This window comes from Sus scrofa, chromosome 11 (assembly GCF_054392235.1).
Source record: "Sus scrofa isolate SSC_HxYL_T2T_F1_AM1 chromosome 11, Sscrofa_HxYL_maternal_Yorkshire_Landrace_v2.0, whole genome shotgun sequence".
Classification (NCBI taxonomy): Eukaryota; Metazoa; Chordata; class Mammalia; order Artiodactyla; family Suidae; genus Sus; species Sus scrofa.
In genome coordinates, this window is record NC_139393.1 from 6,583,599 (window position 1) to 6,610,758 (window position 27,160).

Here is a 27,160-nt window from a genome sequence, read left to right on the forward strand (position 1 = left end):
TCAGGATCTGAGCTGCATCTGCAGCCTACACCACAGCTCACTGTAATGCCAGATCCTTAACCCACTGAGTGAGGCCAGGGATCATACCCTGTGCTTGCAAAACACAGTAAAATTTTTATGACAGCTGTACTGTTATTATAAGCATGCAATTTAAATATCACTGAATCCAATAAAAAATGTGAAAAGAATAATGTGTTTTTATGAAAGCTAAGTTGTCTGCTTTAGAGACAACAAAGGTAAGTTGAAAAAAAATGCAGTCAGTTTGGTGTGACAATGATGAAAGATGAAGGGGAAGTTGTAAGATTCTGTATTTATATTTCTCTACAAGTATTTTTTTTTTTTTTTTTTTTTTTTTTTTTGGTCTTTTTTGCTCTATCTTGGGCCGCTCCCACGGCATATGGAGGTTCCCAGGCTAGGGGTCGAATCGGAGCTGTAGCTGCCAAGCCTACGCCAGAGCCACAGCAACACGGGATCCGAGCCGCGTCTGCATCCTACACCACAGCTCACGGCAACACCAGATCCTTAACCCACTGAGCAAGGGCAGGGACTGAACCCGCAACCTCATGGTTCCTAGTCGGATTCGTTAACCACTGCGCCACGACGGGAACTCCAGAGAAAAATTTTCAACTGAAACAGTAAGCCAGAGAGTTGTAAAGGAAAGGAGACATTTATTTTAAATGTTTAAGTTAAACATACCATAAACAAAAGAAAACCATTACAACAACAGATTGTGTGAAATATTTGTTATGCACAAGACAAAGGTTAATATCTATAGTACATAATGAAGGCCTACAAATTTATAGGAAGAAGAAAAACTCCATAGTAAAATGAGCAAAGGCTGTATGAACAGAAGGCATTTACAGAAAAGCAAATCTAAATGATAAAAAAAACATGAAAATTGCTTAATTCTACTAGCAAGCAGGGAGACACACACTAAAGTAACAATGAACCATCACTTCTAACCTATGAGATCAACAATTTGAATTACAGTCTGAATGTTTACATTTATTTTTTAAAATGATGTCTCAAAACAATCATTTGATAATATTGTGAAAAAGGAAGGAATTATTTTGTATTCCAAGTAATCATACACGAACCACAGTATCTTTAAATTTCAGATTCCTAGGGAATACATTTTGACGAGAGACCCCTGTTGCCCTTTCTGGGCCACAATGTACACCCCTCCCAGCTCCAAACAGAGAACTCTGTTTCTCCTTGTGGTCCCTGGACAGCGCTTCTGACTTCATGACCACACCCACCCAGGACTCCAAGGAAGCCCCAGTAACACACTGCTGAACACCCTACTCACGCAGGTCCTGGCAGCCCCGGTGGAAATCTGGCAACACTACCTTTCTGGTTCCGAGACTTTTCTGGCTGTCTGCACCTGATTTTTTGTCTAGTTTCTCACAGCCTCTGGTGCTGGGGTCAAGGCAACCTCGATATAGGAATAAATGAGCCCCAGTGCTAACTGTGCCCTGAAGCTAGTTTCACCCAGTCCCAACCAGACCTTTGAAACATCCAGCCACTGTTTATTGAGCTTACAGGGCCCTGGAGAGGACAGGGAATGAAGGGGTGGCAGAGAGTGGAGGCAGGCAGCTGGCCAAAAGGCTATTGATTAAAATGCTCCCAAAGAGGAGAGCTACAAAGGGCTCCCAAAAGACGGTGAGTGGGATTTGCAGTCTAAAAAGCTGGAAAAGACAAGGAGAGGCACATGTGAAAACAAGCGCAACCATGTGTTACAGATGCTGTAAAACAAGTGTGCGTAGGTGACGGGGGACACGGGAGGGGCAGGGGGAAGAGGGGGGACCGGATGGCAAGACTTCACAGAGGAGGTGAGGCTGACCGAGACCACGCAGTAGAGCACGCCACAAAGAGGGAGAGCAGGAATAAAAGACAGGCATGAAAGCGGTGACATTTTTGAGAAATGATGTGACGAAAGGATTTAAGAATGAGGTTGCTTTGGAGTTCCCGTTGTGGCTCAGCAGCAACGAACCCAACTAGTATCCATGAGGTTGTGGGTTCGATCCCCGCCTCACTCAGTGGCCTAAGGATCTGGTGTGGCTGTGAGCTGTGGTGTAGGTCGCCGATGCAGCTTGGATCTGCTGTGGCTGTGCTGTAGGCCAGCAGCCGCAGCTCCAATTTGATCCCTAGCCTGGGAACTTCCATCTGCTGCAGAGGCGGCCCTACAAGAAAGAATGAGGTTGGCAGTCACGTCACAGACGGTCTGTTTGTCATTCGACAGAGTCTGGAATTAATGCTGGAGGACAAGACTGAGGACCACGAGACGTGAAGGAGGCAAGTCACAGATTTGGATTTCAGGGGACGAAACATCACCGGCAGCAGGAGGGAAGAAGGTGCGGAATAAGGCAAGGAGCTCTTCAGGAACACCTAAGCTCCTGTGGCTCCGGGGCTGGGTCATAAATGCCACTAACCGTGATCCTCTCTTTCTGAGGAACTGTAGAAACACTTTGCTTTTTCACCGAGGCCAAGATACCTCAATAGAAGGCTAAACCAGTAAGGTCCTTTCGCCCTCCAAACCCTACTGTGCAAACTTAGCTGTAGACTCTAATAAATGGAGGGAGGCTGAAGAGCCTTTGGCATTAATCCCAGACACTAAAATTGTGAGAAAACAACAAAACATGGGACATAGTATCTATCCATAAATCCGACTGAATGGTCAGGGCTATGGAGCATTCTAAGAGTTATGATTTTCCTGGCAAAGTGTCAAGAAAACACACCTTCAAAAATGACTCAGAAGAGCCATTTGGCATCCAAACACGCTGACAGAATGAAAAATGTTAAATAGCCTACGTGTAATTCACCCTTCTTGAAGAAGAAAAGGAAGGGAGTTTTTTAAGGCTTCAGAATGACATTTTGTTAAGTACGAACAGGGTCATGAAAAACGCCAAAAGAAAACTTCCCAGCTCACTTATAAAATCCCCCTTCTTGAAGAAGAAAAGGAGGGGAGTTTTTAAGGCTTCAGAATGACATTCTTTTTAAGTCCTAACGGGGTCATGAAAAAAGCCCAAACTTCCCAACTCAGAAAGTGGAGTCACTCTATTTTCTTTAAAACGAAAGAATATATTCTGTCACCCCCAAGTCTGAGCGCCCGTGGTTCCCGGGGGTATCTCGTTCTCCATGCCCTTCTTTGGGCCTTGTGGGGTTTTCTAACTTTCTACAATGAGCATGTATTGCTTCCAGCAGGAAAAAACAAAAAAGTCAAGTAGATCCATCAGGCAGAGTGACTGAGGCGGTCTTTTTCAGCTTTTAAATTCTAAATCTGCTTTCTGATTCCAAATCAGATTAATGTAAATTCCTTCTGAGACACCCTTCTGGTGTGCTTTGAATATAGGTGAGTTTCTTCTCGATTCTTTAACTGACTTCAGGGAATTAATTTTTGAATTGTCAAAAATATAAAAACTTCCCTCTCAATTACTCAGCCAGTGGAGGCGAGTACTGACAGAAGTGTCACTGAAAACAGCACCTCAATAGCAAACATGTGTCATTACTCGGCTTTGTAAGGCAGTGTACAATGTTTTTGGCAGATATGCCTTCTGAACTACTTTTTTTCATTAATATTAAAATGACTCTATACTCCTTCATGTGGGGTGGCAAATGAAGGGTAAAAAAAAAAACAAGGCTAGCACTTAAAATTCACTGGATAAATTCTACAAGCCACGTGCAGACTAGCGAGTAAACACGCACCAAGCTGAAAATATAAACCACGGCTCAGAAACACAGACCTGAGGCAGGGCTGTGAAAACATGAAAAGGGGATGCCAGCCTCTGCTGCACCTGATGCCACGCAGATGTAAACCGGGAAAGCCAAACACCTGTGCTTAAAAGCGCTTACATTAGGAAGCACTCTCAAAACCCAGCTTTTCATAATCAAAGGACACTCTTTTAAAAGCAGCTCCAACTGAAATCACAGTCAGCAAAGTGTTTCAGAAGAATTTAGAGAAGAGTCTGTCAAATAAAACTCGAGGTAACATATTCCTCCATCTCTTAACATGCGTAAAGGGACCTGCCAAGACAGTTGTGTAAGTAGGATTTATCTTAAATTAAGCACATTGAACCGTTGCTGACACTGCAAGAATTTAGATATTCTTTCCAGAAGTCCTCTGAAACGTCTGTTTCTTTCTCGTTGAGCTTTGTACCACAGGAGCTTGGCACCCCTGCCCAACTTTGAAAGGGAGCAATTTCTAAAACGGAAACAGTCACACAACATTCTAAGCATGAGGCACCTTGAAGACAGTCATGTTTTACAAACTTTAGACACAAAGTGAATTCCTTTTCCCTCCCATCTCTCAAGCAATGGAGCGCTCATGCTTCCCTACCCTAAACTTTGAGGGAAAACCATGGCCACCAGCCACTCTCCAAACCCCCTTGTTCTGACTCCGTCTGGCTGAGAGCTGCCCTCTGAGACTGGGAGGAAGAAAGGCTAAGCAGGCCTGGAAAGAATTTGTAGCTGGTGGGGGAGGGCCCATCACACCCACCCACCTGTGGCTCAATTTTCCACCGCACCCACAGCGCATGGAAGTTCCCTGGCCAGGAATCGAATCCCGGCAGCATCTGCAACCTACGCCACAGCTGTGGCAATAATGGATCCTCAACCCACTGTGCCAGAGCGGGAACTCCCCGCCTATGGCTCCTGATGTTGCGGATGTCACAAGTGTGAACTCTGGGGTGGGATGCCCGTTTCCGGTAGGTCTAGCCCTGGGGGAAGGGGCGTAAGGGGAACCAGACAAGGATTCAGGGCCTTGGCTCACAGTGCTGAGCTTTAGGGCTGGGTTCCAGGCCCAGGAGGTTGCTCCAGAAACTTCTCCAAATAAGTGCTCCTAGATCACCCATATCCATCTCCAACCTATTTCCCAACCATATTCATCAGTCTTATCTATTCGTCACAACTATCCATTGATCTGCTCTTTCTCACACTTTTCATTTAATAAACATTTACTGGGTGCTTTCTACGCGCCCGATGCAGCCACAACAATGTGTAAGACATCACCGCTGACGCCCGAGCTCGTGGAAGAGACACAGAGCTGGAAGCAGAGCACAGCGGCTGGGGGCTAAAGGTTATGGTGAAGTGTGTACAGGGTGTCTAGGCAGCATGCGGGCACAGAGAACTTGGCTTCTCCCCCTCAGGCACTCCTCTGCTATCTGCTCAGCCCCCCAACCCTTCACCAGCCTCGGCCACTGTGTCCCTGGGACCGTGCAGCTAAACCTCTCCAATCTGTTCCAGCTGCACTGCCCAGTGCTTTTTTCTCTGCTCCAGGTTCTCTGCACATCCCAACCCCGGAGGAAACCCAGCTTTCTCGGAAGTGATGCCTCTTTCCTCAAAAGCTTGTCCAGTGGTGTCTGCTCTCCCACTTGCCCTGACCCACAGGGCAAGAAAATGCCAGCCTACCTCTTGCTGCTCATCATTCAACAGCATCAGTCAACTGCGTCTTCAGGCAAAGGCAGGCGTCTACTTCACCCCGCCCTTTCTCTACTTTCGGAGGGATGAGAATTCGAGCAAAGCCATGGGAGTTTTTCAGGCGGGCATGCTCTCACATCTCCTAATAAGCAGGCTCAGCTGCTTGCCTGGCTGGGCTCATTCACCTGCTTCTCACCCACGTTTCATCACCGGCCTGCAGTCTAGGAGGGAGTGTTTTCTACGTTAAATAACATACATTTGGCAAATATTTCTGCCATCGAGGCCTGAGGGTAAGTTGAGGAAGACTAAAAAGTAAAATGGGATATTTGTTCTCACACAAGGCACACAATGAGCCAGTTTATTATGTAAAATGTGGCCCCAATAGTCCTTACTTCATAGGGTAACTGAGGATGAACTAAGAACAGGGATGTTAACTATTATTGTTCTATTGTATCCTCCAAACTACACAGCATACAGCAAGTTTAAGCAACCACAGCAAACCATTCTAGAATCAAACCTAATTTAATCCCTTAAATTACCTGGCATACTCAACACTGTTTTGTATTAGTTGATGCTCTAACAAACCTTTTTAAAAGGATATAAATTTGGTTGAGTGCAGTACTCAAAACAAGGTGATTTTTCTCCTCGCCTGCTTTCACACTGGTCACCAAAGGCCTATTCTCAAGGCTTCATGATTTTTTTTTTCCCCTTTTATGGCGGCACTTGCAGTCAGGGGTCAAAACGGAGCTGTGGCTGAGGCCTACACCACAGCCTTGGCAACACTGGCTCCAAGCCACATCTGTCACCTACTCCACAGCTTGTAGCAATCCTGGATCCTTCACCCACTGAGTGAGGCCGGGGATCAACCTAAATCCTCAGAGAGACAACGTCAGGTTCTTAACCTGCTGAGCCGAAACAGGAACTCCAATTTTTTAAAGCTACTTTAAAATCACATTCTCATCTTGCTTTTGAGCTACTTTCTACCTCTCAACACTTTCTTCCCCCAACCCCTGGATTCTAAGAGAGCAGTTTGGTTTTCCTTCTGCTTCTCTGACCATCTTTTTTGTCTCCAAGGCAGTTCCCCTTCTCCCGGCTGCCTCCTGAATTCCACTAGTTCTCAGGTTCATCCTTCCTTGCCACTGATTCTCAGAGTCTTTCCAATATGCTGAGCTCCGTTCAATCACACCTTTACCATCTCTGCTTCGGACTAGCACAACACTCTAAATGGTACTCTGGTTCCTGGTCTCTCCTGATGCCATAGAGCCCTCATGCTGCCACCAGAATAATTTTTTTTTTTTAAATGTCAAGTGTTTATGACAAGACCTCCGTTATCTGTTTCCTATAAGCAAAAGTCCAAAGCCGCAGCACACCCCACAGGGCCCGGCACTTTAGCCCCAACCGATCCATCCAGTCTCATCTCATTTAGCTCCACCTACCCACAGAATTACAGCCACGTGGAGAGCATCTTCCCGTGTGCCCTTTTGCAAGTCCCTGCCCTCCACGTTTGCTCTTCCTCAAATGCTGTTTTTCCCTATCCCCAACCGCTTCCTGATCCAGCTCCTTTCTCCACTAAGCATTTGCCACACTGCATTTTAAATACCTATTTACATTCCTATTACCCCAGGAAAATAAAAGCATCTCAAGTACAGGAAAATGGCTTTTGCTTCTCTTTAGCTCCAGAATCTCGTACTAAGCAAATGCTCAATAAATTGTTAATGACTGAACTGTGAGTAGCTAACAAACATTAAAAGGACCTTTCTTTAAAGAGTTGTAGTGTAAAATTTTCTCCTTAGCTCGAACTTAGATTAGGTGAAAGGGAAAAGATGCAAGTGATACATTCAAGCTCAAACCTCAAGGTGAACACGGTCATTCTGAAGAACAAAGGGAGACATAAGGACAGCAGTGCAGAAGACTCAAAAATCTGCCTTATCCCAGAAGTTCAAGGCTGTCGGACCATGACAGTGGATATGCAGAACACACACAACCTTATCACTTCCCTCCTTAAAATCCTTCAGGGGCTTTTTAAAGGTAAAGCCTCCTCCTTAGATCTGGCACACAGGGAATAAATTAATTTGCTTCCGTCTACGAAGCCTCATGTCACATTACTCTCCACCTCACTCTCTGAACTTGAGCCACATTGGCCTTTTATCCCACGCCGCATTTTGCGCAAGCAAACCTGCCAGCAATGTTTTTTCAACTACTCTCCCAAGTTCACCCTTACACCTGGCTGTCAGCCCAAGGACTCCTTAAGTTATCTCCAGATAGATAGTGACATGGTGTCATCTCATGGTGACAGAGCGTGAGTCTCTTATCACGTATTATTTGGAAGACCATACATTATAGTGTTATGACTGTAACTATAATGATCACATGACCTCGGGCATCTTAAACTCCTTTTACGTCTTGCTTTCTGCACCTATGCAACCGAGGGAATTGTAGTACCCACTTCATAAGATTCCTGAAAGGATCAAAGACCGTAGTTCATGTACAGCATTTGGAACTGTTACTATATATAGTAAGAGCCCCCAAAGGTCAGTCATAACCATACTGCTTTCTTAGCTGTCACCCTCCGCACCCGCAACAGTTCCTTTACTCCTGTAGCCCAGGAACCCCATCAGCCTGGCTGCTTTCTGCATTCTCAGCCTCAGCACTGGGTCCTGAACACAGCTGGCCTTTGATACATGATTTTAAAAAATTAAAAAACTGGGCAAAGCCTTGGGTTCCCCGTTTGTCTGTCTAGCTCAATCCCCCTAGGCCTCGTTTACCCTTATGAAAAACGTAATCTCTACCACAAAGAGATTCGGTAGTAACAGGGCGAAGCACTTCGCCAGGCGCATGGCCCATCTCCAAACTCCGCAAAGCGAACAGCGCGGCGGCCCTCGTCCCTCGCCCGCCGCCCCCTCCAGCCCACGCCCTTACTGCGCCCTTGGCCCCCGGTCCCTCGGGACCACAGGCGTGGGAGCCCCGGCCCCGCGCGGCTCCCTACCGGCGCCCCGCGCCCTATTTCCTTCCTCGCCCGGACGGACGCACTTCCGGCGGATGTGGGGGGGCAACCCCGGAAACGGAAGTGAGCGGCGGGGCCGGCTGACGGTAACGGGTTGAGAGGCTGTGAGAAGAGCGAGTCGAAGATGGTGAGTGAGACCCCGGACGACCCCAGTGGCCGGCGGGCTCGGGTCTGTGGCTGCAAGGGCAGGCCGCCGGCTCCCAGCCCGTCCCCCGGTGGTAGCGGCGGCGGGAGGAGGAGGCCGGCCTCGGGCGCCATGATCTGTCGAGTCACGGGGTCGGGGGTTCGTGGCCGAGGTCTGGGCCGGGCTCCGGCGCTGCCCGTGAGCGGCGACTTGGCTTCATCCTCTCCCCCCTCCTCTCCTCTCTCGCATCCCCAAGCCCCCCCGCCCCAGCCTGGCCCCTTCCCGTACTTGGCGCCAAGCCGGAAAGGACTGTCCGAAAGGGCAAGGCCTGGGGTGCGGAGCTGCCGGGTACCCCTCCCCCGAGGGGGGACCCTTTGGGAGCCGAGTTCTCAGACTCCTCACCCACCCCCGACCCTCGGAACTGCCTTGACAGCAAACCCACAACTGTACGTCGTCTTTCCATCACTCAGCGTAACTCTGCAGACATTTCTGGAAGCTTGTAGTAAGCCAGATGTTGGGGAAAAAACTAGATAGTTGCCGCCCCCTGTTTGTCAATATTATTAGTGGATCTCCTCCTCTCCCGCTCCTTCTCCTTCTCTTCTTAACTTTTAAGTTACGATATTTAGGAGAGATTCCTGATCTTTGTCCGTGACTCTGATGCCAATATTGCTGCTGGATCCTCCAAATCTAGAAAGTTTCTTTTGGTAAATACCGCCGATCTAGAGGTTTTATAAAGACTCAGAAGTTTTATAAAATAAAAGAGGTTCTATTTAACTAGTGTTGCATAACGTTTCATAGATTCGTTTTTCTCCACTACTTTATTAGAAACGTGTACTAATGCTGATTACAGAAAAGAATTAGGAAAGTGATTACACTGGAACTCAGAGATCAGAATTCACCTTTTGTGTGTGTGCAAAAGAAACGTTCCCTCTGTGGTATGATAAAGCAGCCTGGGAGGAGGAGAACGTTGGCGTAGAAAGTAAGAGGAGGTGTGTTTGGAACAATAGGACCCTACAAGTCAAGTCCTGGAAGGAGTTCAGAAACCTGGAAGGATGAGTGAGCAGGACCAGAGAGGGTCTTTGCCTTCATCACAGGCACATGTTAGGTTAGTGACAATCCACACTCGATTTGAGCTGCTTTTCCTAGTTAATCATGACTTCTCTGTCGGGGAGTTGAAACCTGTTGTGCAGGTCTTGAGTTCTAGGTGTAATCACCAAAAGGCTTGTTTGCTTGTTTTTTAACAGCTTTGGTGGGGGAGATTGCACATCAGGCAAACCATACTTTGCAGAATTGGAAAATGGAAGAGGCTAGAGGCAGCACGTCCCAGTAGAGTGCTGTTGACGTTATCCAGGTGTGAGAGCCTGGACTAGGCGGTAGATTGAAGAAACCCTGGACAGTTTAAAGTACCTGACCTAATAAAATAGATAAATGAAGTGAAAAGCCAATTTAAAAAGTTGGTTTTGGAGTTCCCATTGTGGCTCAGTGGTTAATGAATCCGACTAGGAACCGTGAGGTTGCAGGTTTGATCCCTGGCCTTGCTCAGTGGGTTAAGGATCCGGTGTTGCCATGAGCTGTGGTGTAGGTCGCAGACACGACTCGGATCCTGCATTGCTGAGGCTCTGGCATAGGCTGGCAGCTACAGCTCCAGTTGGACCCCTAGCCTGGGAACCTCCATATGCCGCGGGAGTGGCCCAAGAAAAGGCAAAAAGATGGGGGGGGGGAGTTGGTTTCTCCGAATAGCTTCTCATAGAGGAGTATAAGACTGGATACCAAACCACCTGTAGCTGTTTTACGTTTTTTTCTGCAGATTTGCAGAAAATTCTGTAAATTCTGCAGAATTTACCTTTTCTGCAGAATACAGCATCTGTAAGGATGTTACATTTCAGCAACAAGTGATGTAATACTCAGTATAAATGAGTAGGGTGCCAGTACACCAGTACCAAATGTATACTGTGAGTCTTTGTTTTTGTTTGTTTTTATTTACAGCATCCTAATTAGATATATTTATTTTGCATAGATAGTACCCTCTTATGAGAATCAAACACTTAATGAAATCCATTTTTTTCCTCTTAGCTTCTATGACTACTCTCTTCTAGCTATTCTGTCTGTTCCTAATCCCCTTTTCCTTGTTTTTTCTGATCCTTGAGGAATGGTATTCCCCAGGCCTCTGTCCTCAACTTTTTTCTTTCTGTGCCAATCATTCTAACCCAAGGGAGGGGTCTTGCCAATGAAAGTAAATTTGATCATGCCACAACCCTTCAGAGGTGCTCCATCAATTTCAGAATAAAACCCGATTGTTTTTGCGTATTTAAGTCTTTTCATTTGCTCCTTTTTGCCAGCCTTTACTTCTCCTCTACTCACACATGTAGTCATCAGCTTGTTCATTTATGTTTTATACCTTTAGCCATGTTCTTTTTCTCCTAGAATGCCTTTCAATACGACAGCGCTTACGGATCAACCCAGGAATCCTTCTTGCCCCCAAATTCAGTGTTATTCACTGAACCGTGTGTATCCCTCTCCCGTAATGCTAAGGCTCCTGGTGGTTGTCTAGACTGTGGGCTCTCTGAGGGCAAAGCCCTCATCTTTGCTCCATAGTGCTTAAACATTGTTTTTTTCTTGTTTGTTTTTTTGGCCATATGTCATGTGGAAATTCCTGGCCCAGGAGTCAAACCCAAGCCACTGCAGTGACAACACCAGATCCTTAACCTGCTGTGCCAGAAGAGAACTCCTTTAAACAGTATTTTTAACAAAGATGTTCAGTGTGCGTTTTAAAATTTTTTCTTGTATTTAATAATGTTTTTTACTTGTGCTGTAGAATGCCCGAGGACTTGGATCTCAGCTAAAGGACAGTATTCCAGTTACTGAACTTTCAGCAAGTGGACCTTTTGAAAGTCAAGATCTTCTTCGAAAAGGGTATGTGGGGAAATTGTGATTTTGACTTTGTTATAATACAATGTAAATTGCCACAATGTTTTAAATTTTGTTTTGTACTTTGTGGTCTTTTTATTTTTACAGCCTCACCTGCAGCATATGGAAGTTCCCAGGCCAGGGCTCGAATTGGAGCTGCAGCTGCTGGCCTACACCACAGCCACAGCAACGTGGGATCCAAGCCATGTCTGCGACCCACACCACAGCTCATGGCAACACCAGGGACCGAACCTGTATCCTCATGAACACCAGTGAGGCTTGCCATGGTTCCCACCATGGGAACTCCTAAAAAGATTTTGATAGGTCATAAGTATATATTTAATTTAGGAGATAGCAAATAATACACTTTAGGGGAGGAAGGGAAAGGAGGTTTGGATCCTTACTTTAGTGGAAGGAGCATCTTATCAGGGTAGTAGGTGTCTAGAACAGGGCATCCTCCTAGGAGATGGTACCCTGTGGCATGACTGGTAGGATTCTTCTTCTTGCTGATGTAATTTGGGAGGCTCATTTGTTTCTTTGTCTTGTTAACTGTTACTGTAATTTACTTTACTTTGGGGCGAGAGACTAGAACAGAGTCGTAAAAAGCTTGGACTCTGGGTTTTAGTCCTGGCTCTGCTCTTAGCTAGATGTTTGCCTCTGGGCAGATTACTTAACTGTTCTGTCTCAGTGTCCTCATCTGTGAAATAAGGCTGGTAATAGCTTATATGTTATTTGGAAGAATAAATGAATTAATACACGGAAAATACTTAAACCAGTATCTGACATTGGTAAGCATTACCTAGGTGTTAGCTGCTCTTGTTTTTCTTTTCTAGTTTCAGCACAGTTACACCTCTGCCCTCGATGGCCTTTCTGTCTTTATATGTTTATGTCTCAGTTTCTAGCACTGGTTCTTTTTCTTGACAGATCGTTTTTCAGCTTAATCAAGTAAGGATAATGCCTTCCTCTTCCATGTAGGTACTGAGTTGTGAAATTTAAAATTTTATGTGTAGTTTTAAGGTATTCAGTCTTACTGGAAGGCCCTTCTAACTCCATCTCTGGGAGCAGCCTCATGATTGCCTTTGCCTTGTTTAGCGAAAGGTGCGGTGTATTGAAGCCTTTGGAATTGGAGATAAAGTTTGATCTATAGTACAGTCAAATTCATAAGCTAGCCAACAATCAAGTCTTTTGATTTGGTTTTTGTTTTCCTTTTTTTTGGTCACATAAAATGGTCTTTTCTCTGCCCATTTAGTCTGGAAGATTGCCGTGACAGAACCATTTGCAAATTCCACTTCAAAGATAATGTTCTGTACAGAGACAGTATTCTGTACCTACTATTGTTGCAGGATTTCTAAGGTTTCTTTCAGTTCTCAAATCCTGGTGTGGACGATAAGATATAGGATACCATCTTTATAAATCTAGAGTGACACGGACTAGTGGCCTGGTTCTCACTCTGTGTCACCTAGCGTGGTACTTTATATGTAGTAGGTGTTCAGTAAATGTCAAACAGACTGTTCGGCATGTGTCCATAAAAGTACATTTACTGGGAGAGTTCCCGTCGTGGCTTAGTGGTAAGGAACCCAACTAGTATCCTTGAGGATGCAGGTTTAATCCCCGTCCTTGCTTATTGGATCTGAGAGCTGGTGTTGGTGTAGGTTGGGCTGTGGCTGAGCTGTAGGCCAGCAGCTGTAGTTCTGATTTGACTCCTAGCCTGGGAACGTCCATATGCCGCAGATGCGGCCCTAAAAAGACAGAAAGAAAGAAAGAGAGAAAGAAAGACAGACAGACAGACAGAAAGACAGACAGAAAGAAAGACAGAAAGACAAAGAGAAAGGAAGACAGAAAGAAAGAAAGAAAGAAAAACATTTACTGGAGTTGCTGTCGTGGCTCAGTGGTAACGAACCTGACTAGAATCTGTGAGGATGTAGCTTCGATCCCTGGCCTTGCTCAGTGGGTCAAGGATCTAGCATTGCCGTGAGCTGTGATGTTGGCCAGCAGCTGTAGCTCTGATTCTAACCCTAGCCTGGAACTTCAGTATGTTGCAGGTGCAGCCCTAAAAAAAAAAAGAAAGAAAAAATTACATTTACTATTGAATATGAGTTAATTCTGGACAGACAGAAAAAGCGTAGATATTTTATATAGTACAAGAATGATGTCATCAGAGCAATAGTAATAAGTATACTTCATTAAAGTTCTTCCAGCTATAGGGCGTCATCAGTACCATGTTTTGGAGCGTTCTCCCAGTGAATTGAAGTCTTGACCACCAGTATCTATAATAGATGCACTTCAAACAATTCTACAGTAAATGTGACTTTTTTCTTCCTTTCGATGTGTAATTCTGTGAATTTCAATACATGCATCAAGTCCTGTAGTCACCATCACAAGCTGGATCAAAACAGTTTCATCATCCCCCCCACCCAGACTCCCTTGTGCCATTTAATTACATTGCAATATTTATAGGTGTGATTTTGAGCTTTAGATGTTGAGTGATATATAACCTCTATCTTAAATGTTATTTTCAGCTTTTCTTGTGTCAGAAATGAACTTTTGCCCAGTCATCCTCTTGAATTATCAGAAAAAAATGTAAGTACGTTACCTGTGGCTTTATTTTTGTCCTCTACTAGAAAAATACGTTATTAAGATAATTCTGCTGTTGCACATTTGACCATGGAGAAATCGAGGCCTTCTTTTCAGTATCCTTACAGAGTAGGGCTTCAAGTTATCCCTGTACCGTCTCACTAAGGCTCCCTTTCTACACATTCTCCCCCTTTTTTTTAATGGACATTTCTAGAGGTTGGGCCACCTTCTCTATTCCTCTTAAAATATTTTCTCATTTGATGATCCTGTTTCTTGTATACTTTTCCCTGCCATTTTTGCTGTTGATTTTTTCCAAGCCCATGTCTCTAGCCTTGACCTCTTTTCAAACCCTCCATCTCCCAAGTTATCGCTAGGGGCAGGAGGTACACAGACGAATATGATACAGTCCCATCCTTAAGGGGCTGACAGAGAATTTAATGGGAGGACAAGCAGTGGATAGGGGCTTCATAAAGCTGTGCGGAGGACCAAGGATTGAGGAGCCACCTATGGAAGGCTTCCTGGAAGAGGGGATATTTGAAGAGTTAGGTGCGGAAAGGTCATTCCCAAAGAGCATATAGACTATACCGATGTTCTAAAGACAAACTAAAGGGTTTTTAGATGCACGTTCAGAGCACAAAGTATCTTACTACTTGGGGTTGGTGGTGCAGTGTTATGCGGTGAACAGAAAGCTGACCTCATCCTCTTTTTTGTTCCCTCCCTCTTTAGCAAGGGGAAAAGATCTTGGAGAAAGTGTAGAACAAATATGATGATGATGATGAAATTAAAGTTCAAATTGGATGCGAAAATAAAGAGGCCCCTAGTTGCTTTAGGTGCATTCTGGTTTCATGCTCAGAAGTTGACTTCGGGAGTTCCCGTCGTGGCGCAGTGGTTAACGAATCCGACTAGGAACCATGAGCTTGCGGGTTCGGTCCCTGCCCTTGCTCAGTGGGTTAAGGATTCGGCGTTGCCGTGAGCTGTGGTGTAGGTTGCAGACGCGGCTCGGATCCCGCGTTGCTGTGGCTCTGGCATAGGCCGGTGGCTGCAGCTCCGATTGGACCCCTAGCCTGGGAACCTCCATATGCCACGGGAGCGGCCCAAGAAATAGCAAAAAGACAAAAAAAAAAAAAGGAAGAAGTTGACTTCGGAAGATTGTTTTTCAAAGATTACAAAATCTCAGAGTTGCTATCGTGGTTCCGCAGGTTAAGGAGCCAATGTTTCTGTGAGGGTACAGGTTCCATCCCTGGCTTCGTTGGTTAAGGATCCAGCGTTGCTGCAAGCTGCAGCATCAGGTCACTGATGTGGCTCGGATCTGGTGTTACTGTGGCTCTGATTCACCCCCTAGCCTGGGAACTTCCATGTGCTGCAGGTGTGGCTGCATAAAGAATAAAAAAAGATTACAAAATCTCAAGTCAAAAAATGACTTTCGATTAACCATAGAAGTCACGTAAATAGGGTTGTAGAAGAAAAATCTGGTAAGGATAGCTCAGTTTGATGGATAGCTCAACTACATCACAATAGACCAAAGGACTGGGCCAAAAGTTCAAGAAAAATACTTAAAGAGATGAACATGAAGTTCTTTATTCGGGTTCAAAAGATAAGTTGTACTCATTTAGGTGGAGTAAACCTTGTTTTTTAGAAGTAATATAAGTGCTTATGGCTCCAGAAAAAAATTGCTCGTCACTACCCAGTACAAATTGTACATAAAGAATTTGGTGCCCAGACTCAGTTGCTCAAAAAAGTGGAGTCTAAACATTGGTGTTTAATTAACAGGATGGTGTAATAAATCTATTTCTTTGATGAAATCCTTTGAAGAAGATACTTTCATACTTAGAAATCTTTCATTAATTTTTGTCCCTGTGTAACTCTGAATTTCAGAGTACTTATACCTTTTTTTTGTAGTAATTCTCATCAAAAGCACCAAAATATAATTATGCTGTGTAAATATATTTTTGCAACGCGAAGAACATTCCATAATTTATTAGTTTTGTAAATCTAAATTTTGGGTGGTAATTTCACACTGCTGAAGTGCACCTGCATGCTATGTGAAATACAGACGTATATTTTCTAAAATTTGTTGAAGTAGTAAAAAAGACTTTGTTTTTATTTCAGTTAAGGATATTGAAATCCTCCCACTAAGTATTATGTTTCAATGCTACTTGTTTTGAAAGCAGAATGTTGAGTATAACATTTAAAATTACATTGTTGTCTTTTGTAGTTCCAGCTCAACCAAGATAAAATGAACTTTTCCACCCTGAGAAACATCCAGGGTCTGTTTGCTCCCCTCAAACTACAGATGGAATTCAAGGCAGTACAGCAGGTGAGTGTGTGGATGTCAGTTTTATGTCTGCCTCCCACGGGGGTGTTGCTAGCCGTCCGTGGTCTTCTGTCTCCGTAACAGCTGTACCGACCTTACCTTCTCTTCTACCCAGCAACCTATCATGCTTTTCCTCGTTTTAGGATATGACCTTGATTCTTACTTCATAGAGAAAAGAGCCTGAAATGGAAAACTACACATTATCAGCTCAGTGTCTGAAAACTTACCTGCATCTACTTACATGTTTTTCTTTTTCGAGAGGGTTACATTGAATTTAAGATACTCGGGTTCGTTGAGTATCTTCTATGTGCCAGTGACTATATATACGCACCTTATACCACGCCATGCTACAGGTGTGAGAGGAAGGTGCTGTTATCCTGTTTCACAGATGAGGAAACTGAGGCAAAGGCATAGGATTGGTAAGCAGTAAAAGCAGAATTTGAGTCCAGGTCTCACTGACTCTGCAGCCCATACTTTCTCCTCTGTACTTAAGTACTAGCCTACAGTAGGTGTATTCATTGAATAACTGAATGGATAATTGAAAAAAGTAGATAACACTAGTTCAGAATGGCATCGTGTTTTTTTAAAGGCCTACGGTGACTCTGATCTTCATTTCTGGTTATCACTACTGTTTTCTGCTTTAAAGGGTCAAAGGGTCATAACCAGTACAAAACAACATAGCAAGGAGTAGTGAGCTTACTAGGTAGGATAATGCTCTCAGAGAGCTGGAATTTCTTCAGGAATTTGATTATCCCGCATTTATTAGAAACAAAGCATGGCGTTAGGCTCTGGGATTTTGCGTTTTATCCCATAGTATATGCTTTTATTTTTCTGGACAGAAGCTAAGCCCCCAAATATGTACAAACTTAATGGAATTATGCAGTGTTAGTAAAAGCGTTCAATTTCAGTGCCTTTATTTAGTTCGAGGAATAAAGTTTTGATATGTTTTTAAAAATTTGGTTTGGACCTAAAATATGAACCTGTCCTTCCCCCTGTGCCCCTGCAGTTAAATAGATATTTTACTTAGTTTTGCGATTTTACAAGCAAATGGAAGAATGTGAAATTTGGTCATGTGTATTTTCTCTCTCTTTTTTTTCCTAATTTTGTCCTGTTACACTTTTCTTAAAGGTTCAGCGTCTTCCATTTCTTCCAAGCTCAAACCTGTCACTGGATATTTTGCGGGGTAATGATGAGACTATTGGATTTGAAGATATTCTTAATGGTAAGTGTCACTCCGTGTCTTTGTTGGAGGCTGAATAATGATTAAGGTAACAGCAGCAAACGAAACCTACAGTGTCTTTGTATTCATGGAGCTTGTAGCTGATTGCATTCAATTGTGTTTATTCACTGAAATAAGATAAAATTTGATGGTAATCACTGTTCCTTAGCTGGTTTTAAAAGTGAAAATTATTTATTGAGTTCTGAGAGTGTAGTCATTTCAGTCAACTAATGACAGTCATTCATTTCTTGCCCTGAGAATAAAGTCTGATGTGTAAGGCTAATATGATGTTCTTAGGGCAGCTTAAACAAGGATTGTTTCAGTATTCTAAACATTTGTGGGATGAGAGTAGTTTTAAAAACAACAGTAGCCTCCCTCTCCCCCGAAGTAATAGTTGTGTTTCTGTAGATGGTCAATAGTAAAGAAGAGTCTATCATTTTTAACAAAATTCTCTGAATTAATTGTATTATGTATGAGATAAGTGATTTCAGCATCCTCAGCATACAGCATCCTCTGTTTTTTCTGGTTCTGAGGAAGATAAATATAATTCTGTCCAGTATTGCCTCTGCTCATTATGCCCGAGAATTTCAGAAGAAACAGAAAAACCTGACAAGATTAAATTATGTTAATTTTGCTTGGCTGCTAATGTCTGGTAAGGAGATGCTGTGGACACAGCAGAAGTCTAGTGAGTGAGCCTCCTCTTTGAGAATCTTTCCCGGGGGAACTTTGAAATGCAGGAAACCTAGAATTCCCAAGGTTTTACATTGAACCTGGACCTCATTTAAAATTGTAAGGTGGTCGCTCAGGTCCATACTAACTTGTAATTAGTTACAAAAATGCCTTCATTTAAAAACCAACCTCTGTAAAGCTGTGTGAAAAAAGGGAGAAGGACTTACTGAGGATTTATCTAGTCAGATGCTGTGTGTCAAGCACTGGGCTAGGCGTTGAATATATGACAGTAAAAAAAAGTAAAACATATGTGCTTTCTAATGAAGCAGGTAAACATTAACAGATAAAGCACGAACATGCAGTTACATATTGTGGTTAAATTCCAGGAATAAAGAAGATACGTAGTTTGTTGTTGGGTGGGAGGAGCAGGCACCTCTGCGAATATGACATATACATTGATTCCTGGAAAGTACTTGAATTAGTTGAGCTAAAGTGGAGGGAAGAATGTTTGAGACAGAAGAAGCAGTGTGTCCAGGGTCTCTAACCCGAGAACAGCTGTAGAGCTCTGAAGGGTTTAAGGTCTTACCTCACTGACATCTAGCAGGGGAGCCTGCCGGGGTTTCCTGGATGCTGGCAGAGACAGACTTCTGGAGGGAGGGCAGTTTTTTACTCACAGCAGGAGAGGAGCCAGAACAACAGCTTTCCTGTTGGGTCCCTGAGCCCCAGTTCCCCCAGGGCAGCAAGAAGAGGGTTAGGTGGAACCGACATACGGATTATATTCCATTACAGTTGGGGAACCCCAAGTTCAGGGGGCCCGAATCTTTTATAACAGGCTCTCAGCCTGCCTCTTGTGTGCTGCATGGGAAACACGATCTCTCCTTAGAGACAGCCTTGGAAAGAGTCCAGAATGAAGGCGGTCATGCCTCCACTTCCAAGATTCGCAGAATCGAGAGGCCCCCTAGAGAACTGTCTCTCAACACACGTAACAGCGTGTTAAGAAGGCCCTGTAGCTGGCGTGTTGTGAGGGAAGTGAAAGTAGAATAAGGCGAGGAGCCTGAGCCCATTTAGGTACAGAGGAGCCCGAGCCTCGCAGACAGCAGCCGAGTTTGCAGTGGGAAGCCATTGAGTGGCTTAAAGCCGTGACTTGATGTTATGAAATTTCTTGGTTAAAAGTCACTAGCTATCTTGTGGATGTCTTTTTATATTCATTTTAACCGCATCTCTGTAAGGGAGCTGTGAACTGGAAAGATGCCCTGATTAGGTGGGTGGGTTTTGTCAGGATGAGACCCTTGCACTGCACTCCAGGGAACTGTGACTGCATAATTTATGGTCCATTTATGGCTTCACCTCAGGGCCTTGCCTTAGCTAGTCCTTCTGCTCACAGTATTCCGCCCCCCTCCATTTTTCAGATCCCCGTGTAAATGTCACTCCTTCCTTGACTTACCCAGTCTCAAGTAGTCCCAGCCACCCTGTCGCCTCACTTTAATTCTCTGCGTGTCACTTACCCATGTTGTTCTTGTTTCTTATTTGTTTTCCCCAACTTAAATACAAGCCTCATGAGAGCTGGGGACTTTGTGTTGTTAACTTTTGTGTCCCCAGTGCCTTGTAAGGTGCTTGATCCCTGGTGAGTGTTGAAAGCTCTTGCTCCCCGTGTTCTCCTCATTGCCTTTGATTCAGAGGGAATTTTAAGTCTGTAACGAGGGAGTGGTCTGTGAATCTAAGCACCACATGAAGACTATTGAACCATGATGAAAATCTGTCTTTTTTCTCTTCTTTTTAGGGCTGCTCCTGCAGCATATGGAAGTTCCCAGGCTAGGGTTTGAATCAGAGCTACAGATGCCGGCCTACACCCCAGCCACAGCAACTCGGGATCTGAGTCTCGTCTGCGACCTATATCACAGCTCACAGCAGCGCTGGATCCTTACAACCCAGGGATCGAACCCACATCCTCATGGATACTAATCGGCTTCTTAACCCACTGAACCACGATGGGAACTCCGAAAATGTGTATAATTCACCAATTCATGTTTTTTAAAGAGTTGGAGATGATGAAGGCTTTGCTTGCTTGCTCATCAGGGAGGTGCTTTGCCAGGAACAGTGTGCACATTATTTTACAGGGAAGGAAGGGTGTATGGGCATCGCAGTAAGAAAGTCAAAGCTCAACTTCTGAAAGCCGAACACAGCCTTCCGTTTCCTCCAGTGCTGTCACTTTAAGATGAGGAGACAGACTGACCAAGAGGCCCTGGCCTCCCTGGGAGTCCCATGGCAGAGGCCCTAGACCAGGGCCTTGCTTACATGGTGCAAGTGACTTATTTAATATTAACTAACGCCAGTAGCTTAAAGAAGCAGAGTTGCCTTTATAAATGAAGGTATTTTGTTTAAAATTTGAAAATATTACAGCTGAAACGCAAGTGTTCCGTGATTACCCCAAACCCATTTCTTTCTTTCCTTTCCTGATTGCCTGCTGCTTTTAATGTATATCCTTCCAGACTCTTTCCTCTGTGTCTTCATACAAACATATATAGTAAAAAAGTTGGGCATTGCTTCGGGTTTGTGTCTTTAACGCGGTTGGTGTCATGCTGTGTCTCACAGTACGCGTACTGCGTCCACATGTGTTGCTGGATGTATACTTTTTTCTCTCTTACATACACAAAACAGCGCTGCAGCAGACATCTCTTGTTCTTGGTACTTATGTGCACACATCCTTTTTCTTAATTTAGGTTTTGAATGCCTGTTGTATCCGCAGTTACTCTGGTAGCAATTACAACAGCATCAGTTGTTGCTAGGGCTGCTTTGTTGTGTGACAGGCGTCAAAAGTAGAGGTCGTTGGAGTTCCCATGGTGGGGCTCAGTGGAAATGAATGTGACTGGCATCCATGAGGACACAGGTTTGACCCCTGGCCTGGCTCAGTGGGTTAAGGATCCGGTGTTGCTGTGAGCTATGGTGTACGTCACAGATGCAGCTTGGATCTAGTGTTGCTTTGGCTGTGGTGTGGGCCGGCAGCTGTGGCCCCTAGCCTGAGAACTTGCATAAGATCAAAAGAAGAAATGAAAGAGTAGAGGTTGCTGGACTGACGTGACCCAGTAATCAATCCCCAGTCCCGTAGGGGTCCCGTGAGGAAACATCCAGATTGATTGTAGTGATTATTCTTAGGGATCATTATTTTAATGATTATTTTTACAAACTGATTTTACAGTTTAAGTCCTTGGGTGTGTGTTCTGTTTCTTGTCCTGTGTTGAGGAGTAGAAGGCAAAAAAGAAAAAAGGTTTTGTCTGTAGGCAGCTTAGCATCGGTGCTCAGTTGAAGACCTTTGTCTGACTTATCAGTACAAACAAGAGACTGAAGATTTTTAAGGTTTTCTTGCTCTAGAATTCTGATTTGTGTAAATATATTTGCAACAGAGCACAAAATGATAGAGATAATTTTTTTTTTTTTTTGCAAATTAGATTAAGGATTGTTGAATCTTAATTAGAGAGTGTTCCTAGAGTCATCTGGGAAGCCACCGGAAAACTTAGCAACTGTGTAAAAGGAGAACTTTTTCAGTTGGTATTTTCTTTTTAAAAAAACAACTCAGTTGAAATAATTGACACATGATAGAATGCAGCCATTTTAAGCATCCCGTTCTGTGAATTTTAGTAACTGTCCTCCACCCCTCCCCCAATCAAGATGTAAAAGGTTTTCATCATCCCCGGAGGTTCCTTGGTCCCTTTGCAGTCAGTTCCTCCACCCGTGACCCCAACTAACCAGTGGTTTGTTTTCTGTCACTTTGTATTAGTTTTGCCTGTTGTAAAGTTTCATGTGAGTAGAATCATTGAATTTATCTTGTTTTGAGAATCTTTAATATGTTTGTTTTTGTTTGTTTTCAGACCCGTCACAAAGTGAACTAATGGGAGAACCACATTTGATGGTTGAATATAAACTCGGTTTACTGTAATGCAGTGTGCTGTACATGGAAATAGAGGGTCTGCAACTTTATAGTCGTCTTTTTACTACAATTTGATGTGCACAACATTAAAAGTACTGACACTTGAGAATTTTTGCCTAAATAGTATCTGTAATCATTTGAAATTCTTTGGGTCTTTGGTTTATGCCCGTGTGATAATTGAAAGCACTAAAGGAAGATGATTTTAAAACATCTCATTTATATTAAAACGATAGCCTTCTGTCTTTAAAAAAAAATGTTGCTAATTAATAATATAAAACTTCGTTGGTTCCAATTCAATCTACTTTCTAGTTACTCCGTAAATTTAATTTTGAGTAACCATTATCAGCATTTGAGTCAGCAGCCTTCATGGTAGCATCTTTCAAATAAATGTCTGTAATTGATTTCAGTGGGAACATTTGAAAGTAAATACAAAATAACAGTGTTGTTTATTTTCTTTTAGTATAGCCCATTAATGGTAATAAGAGTAACATTTGCTTTACTGATGCTACTTTAGAATTATAAAATATAAGTTATTTGGTTCTTTCAGGTTTGGAAAGTATAAGTTCAGAGGTTTTAATTTTGGTCTTTAAAGTGAAAAGTTAAAACAACTGGCAGATGTCAAACTGTGGTACTGCATTAGATTTATATATCACAAGATGCTTAAATTTAAAAAAAAAAGGAGGAGCTCCCATCGTGGCTCAGTGGTTAACAAATCTGACTAGGAACCATGAGGTTGCGTGTTCCGTCCCTGGCCTTGCTCAGTGGGTTAAGGATCCGGTGTTGCCGTGAGCTGTGGTGTAGGTTGCAGACTCGGCTCGGATCCCGTGTTGCTGTGGCTGTGGTGTAGGCCGGTGGCTACAGCTCCGATTAAACCCCTAGCCTGGGAACCTCCATATGCCGCAAGAGCGGCCCACAAAAAGCAAAAAAAAAAAAAAAAAAAAAAGGGACATTCCTATACACACACACTATACATGAACAAATTCCATAATTATTTAAAAATAAATCTCTAGTTCTTAATAAGGTATTTTTAATGAACTGAGTATACAAAAATGAATGATTATCCATTTCTCAGGAACATTTTATTGTGAGAAATTTACAACTGAAGGCAATATTGCCCCTCCCCTTTGGGGGTCATTTAACAATGTCTAGAGAAGGTTTTGGTTGTCACAACTTTGGGAGGGCGGGTTTCCAGCTGGCATCTAGTGCGTGAAGGCCGAGACTCTGCTAAACATCCCGTGATAAAAATTGCCCCTGACTGTTGCGGTTCAGTTTAAAACCGTCTTTGCCTGCACAATATTTGTCAACCCACATTACACTTAAATTATGAGAAAATATGGAAATAATGAGTTTCAGTAGTTGATTGTTTCTAAATGTGTTCTCCTTCAACTAACAGAGTTTGAGATTTCTTCTGTACCTTAGTTCTAGGAATAATAGATACTCTTCCTGACCAGTAGAGGGTACTGTGAAATTAGTGAGCATCGTTTAAATGGAAAAGCTGATGCCTTAAACACAGAAATTGGCAGTCGTGATTTGTGCTTGTTTTCTGGAGGTCTTTTGCTTCCCCTCTCCTTTTTCCTCTTTTACCTTCCTTGTGTTTATATCCATGATCCTTATCCCTGGATACGTGTAAAATCACCTGGGAATCTCGTGAAAAAAGTCGGTGTCATGGTCTGAATCTTAGAAGTTCCAGTAGGACTGGTCCGGGGTAGATCCCAGGAAGTCTACTTTTGAAAAACTCTCCAGGGTGGAGAACGTTTGATTTATAAGCTTGCTTTCCTTTCTTTGCTTGCTTTTGCCTTTATACTAATGACATTAGCACCGGTTAATTCTTCCCATGTACCTGAGTGCTGAAAATTTGCTCATGTTTCTTAACCTCTGCGGTCTGCAGTGTTTGCCTGGAGTGGGGGGGTAATTTGGGTTCCTTCAGAAGAGTCAGTCGTAGGTTCCTCTGAGTCGCCTTGCCTAGGCGACAGACTCTTCAGTTAGGCATTTTTTTTCTTTCAGATGCTGTGATTTTTTTTTTTTTTTCTTTTTAGGAATTAATTTAGTATTTTTCTTGTCTGTTGCTTGTGAAATACTAATCTGGTGCAAGAGTTACTTCACAGATTGGTGCCTAATTAAAATTAGTTTTATTAACACTAAAATGATAGCATTCACAATATGTAAACATACTTAATGAGGCTACAGTCTAGTTCTAAGGTTTTTATATACGTGGGAATAAAAGAATTTGTGGGTTGTTTTGTCTCAAGGCGTTGAATAGGTTGGCAAACAATTGAGCACTACTTGGCACAGCATGGAATGGCTCTGAGTAAACACGCCTCTTCAGTCCTACCCCCTTGTACAAAATATAAAAGGCTTATTGCAGTAGGTGTTATCCCTCTTTCAGCAGCACACAGAAATACAGCCCAGTGCTTTCCTGCATTTTGTTACTCTTGGATGCAGACGTTTCAAGGAAGTAAAAGATGGTCGGAACAGTAGGTTACTTTTGAAAGACTTTGTAGTGTATAATCTTCCACTGGAATCAGCAATTGGATGAGTCTAAGTTTAACCAAATTTTGACTTAATATTTCAATAAAGCAAAACCAAAAATGTTGTGATACCTCATTGACTGAACTTATTTAACTCATGATTTCAAAATTGAAATTCAGTTTCCTTCAAGTACAGTCAATCCTTAATTAATAACCTATACTTTGGTGGGGGAGGTCGCCCAGATGGCACAGTAGGAAGACCCTGAACTCACCTCCTCCCGTGAACATGCCAAAATGACAACTATTTACAGAGCAGGTATCTATGAAAACAAGCTGAAGACTAGAGAAGAAATTTTTCCATAACTAAACCCATAAAGAAGGCGCATGAGACAGGTCGAAGGGCAGAGACACGGTTTACAGTTAGGAGCCACCCCACAGGTTGGTGAGGAAGCAGAACCATCATCACAGATTTCCCCCCAGAGAGTGGGAGCCTTGAGTGCATTGGACTCCCGAGCCTGGGGATCCCGCACCAGCAAGATGAGCCCCCAAAACATCTGGCTTTGAAAACCATTGGCGCTTACGTTCAGAAGAGCTGAAAGGCTGTAGGAAGCAGACTTCACTCTTAAAGGGTATGTGCAACCCGGCTGAGTGCAGACCTTACTGTGAACGGAGGCTGGGTCAGACCGGCTTGCCGATCTTGGATCTGGGGAGGCAGAAGGCAACTGGGACTCCCCCTGGGGATGGAGATGCTGGCAGCAGCCATTCTGGGGAACTTGTTCTACCACATGACACTAGTGTTGGCAAGCAGTGTTTTGGAATTCTCACAGCCTGCTAGCTCTAGGGACCTGGTTCCACCTTCCATCGGGCCAGCAGCAGCTCTGTGCCCCTATTGAGTGCCCAACTGTGTGGGAGGCCCACCCTGCCCTCCAGCAGGTACAAGCACTGTGCAAGGCGCAGCCTCACCACCACATGGGCCAGGAGCCAGGCCCACCTACCAGCACACCCACCACCAGACAGGCGCATATCCCACATGGGGGCGTCCCTAGGGCATACAGCTCTGGTGGCCAGAGGGGTGTGTGCTGCTGGGCCGCAGAGGACATCTCCAACATAAGACCCCTTCAAGACTGGGAAAGCAGCTGGCCTACCTAACAGAGAAATAACCACAGAGAATATGTTCCCAATGGAGGAACAAAACCTAACCTCAGGGAAAGAACCATATGAAGTGGAGAAAAAGCCATCTCCAGGATAGAGAGCAAGGTCACGATGTCAAAATCTAGAGTCTGGGAAGAAGAATGAGTGAGCACAGTGAAGTTGTCAACAGAGAATAAAAAGACTATAAAGCTGAAGATACAGTGACAAAAAATAAACTAGACAGAATCAACCATTTAGATGATACAGAGGAATGGATCAGCTGTCTGGAAGCCAGAGCAGTGGAAATCACTCAAGCGAAACAGAACAAATGGTTTTGAAAAATGATGACAATTTAAAGAAACCTTGGAGACAGCATCAAGCATACTAACATTTGCATTACCTGAGTGCCAGAAGAAGAGAGAAACAGGCAGAGAACTTATTTGAAGAAATAAAGTTTCTTTCCTAACCTGGGGAAGGAAACAGCCAGGTCCAGGAAGCACAGAAACTCTTAAAACAAGATGAACCTACAGAGGTATCCACCAAGACACACATGACAAAGTGGCAAAAGATAAAGAACTTTTTCTTTTTTCCTTTGAGGGTCGCACCTGTGGCAAGGAGTGGATTCGGAGCGGCAGCTGCTGGCCTATGCCACAGCCACAGCAATGCAGGATCCCAGCTCCATTTTCGGCCTACACTACAGCTCACGGCAGTGCCAGATCCTTTAACTCACTGAGCAAGGCCAGGGATTGAACTCACATCCTCATGGATACTAGTCGGGTTTGTTACCACTGAGCCACGACGGGAACTCCCAAGGTAGAAACTCTTAAAAGCAGCAAGAGAAAAGCAACTAGTTACTTACATAGAAGTACCCATAAGACTGTCAGCTGACTTTGTAGTAGAAACTTTGCAGGTCAGAAGGGAGTGGCATGACATACTCAAAGTGAAGAAAGGAAAAAATCACCACCAAGAATATTCTACCTGGCAAGGCTATCATTAAGAATTGAACGAGAGAGTTTTATAGACAAGCAAAAGCTGAAGAGTTTGGTACCACTAAACTGGCTTTACAAGAAAATGTTAAGGAGACTTCCCTAAGCAGAAAAGTCCACAACTAAAAATGAAAATTATGTAGGGAAAGAAATATCTTACTGGTAAAGACAAACAGACAGTAAAGGTCATAGATGCACCACTTACATAGCTAGTAGGAAGGTTAAAAGACAAAAGTAATAAAATCATCTATATCCACAGTAAGTAAAGATACACAAAGCAAAATGCTCAAAAATATTAAGCATGGGGGTGGTAAAAATGTAAGGTGGCAAGAATGCATTTGCATTTAAGAGGTGTCAGAGTTGCCATTGTGGCGCAGGGGTAACAAACCCAGCTGTATCCATGAAAACGCCAGTTGGATCCCTG

General features: G+C 43.7%; 1 protein-coding gene and 1 long non-coding RNA gene across 51 annotated transcripts in view; one reads left to right on the forward strand and one right to left on the reverse strand.

Annotated features, from left to right (window-relative positions):
• LOC110255799 (uncharacterized) overlaps nt 1–8,448 on the reverse strand; it is a 96,851-nt gene extending 88,403 nt beyond the window's left edge. For 33 of the 50 annotated variants that reach the window (XR_014819102.1, XR_014819097.1, XR_014819103.1 and 30 more), the window contains exon 1: nt 8,402–8,448. The gene's annotated coding sequence lies outside the window, so the exon portion shown is untranslated. Of the gene's footprint in view, nt 1–5,406; nt 5,637–8,204 lie in introns of all 50 variants that reach the window. The other 17 variants (XR_014819107.1, XR_014819115.1, XR_014819105.1 and 14 more) reach the window with 4 other exon arrangements.
• A 24-nt stretch (nt 8,449–8,472) lies between these two features.
• Nucleotides 8,473–24,740, forward strand: LOC102163533 (proteasome maturation protein). Its single transcript, XR_002336632.2, has 6 exons — nt 8,473–8,546; nt 11,359–11,456; nt 13,970–14,030; nt 16,240–16,341; nt 17,467–17,560; nt 22,093–24,740. It is a non-coding gene; the product is annotated as a proteasome maturation protein (long non-coding RNA).
• The last annotated feature ends 2,420 nt before the right edge of the window (nt 24,741–27,160 follow it).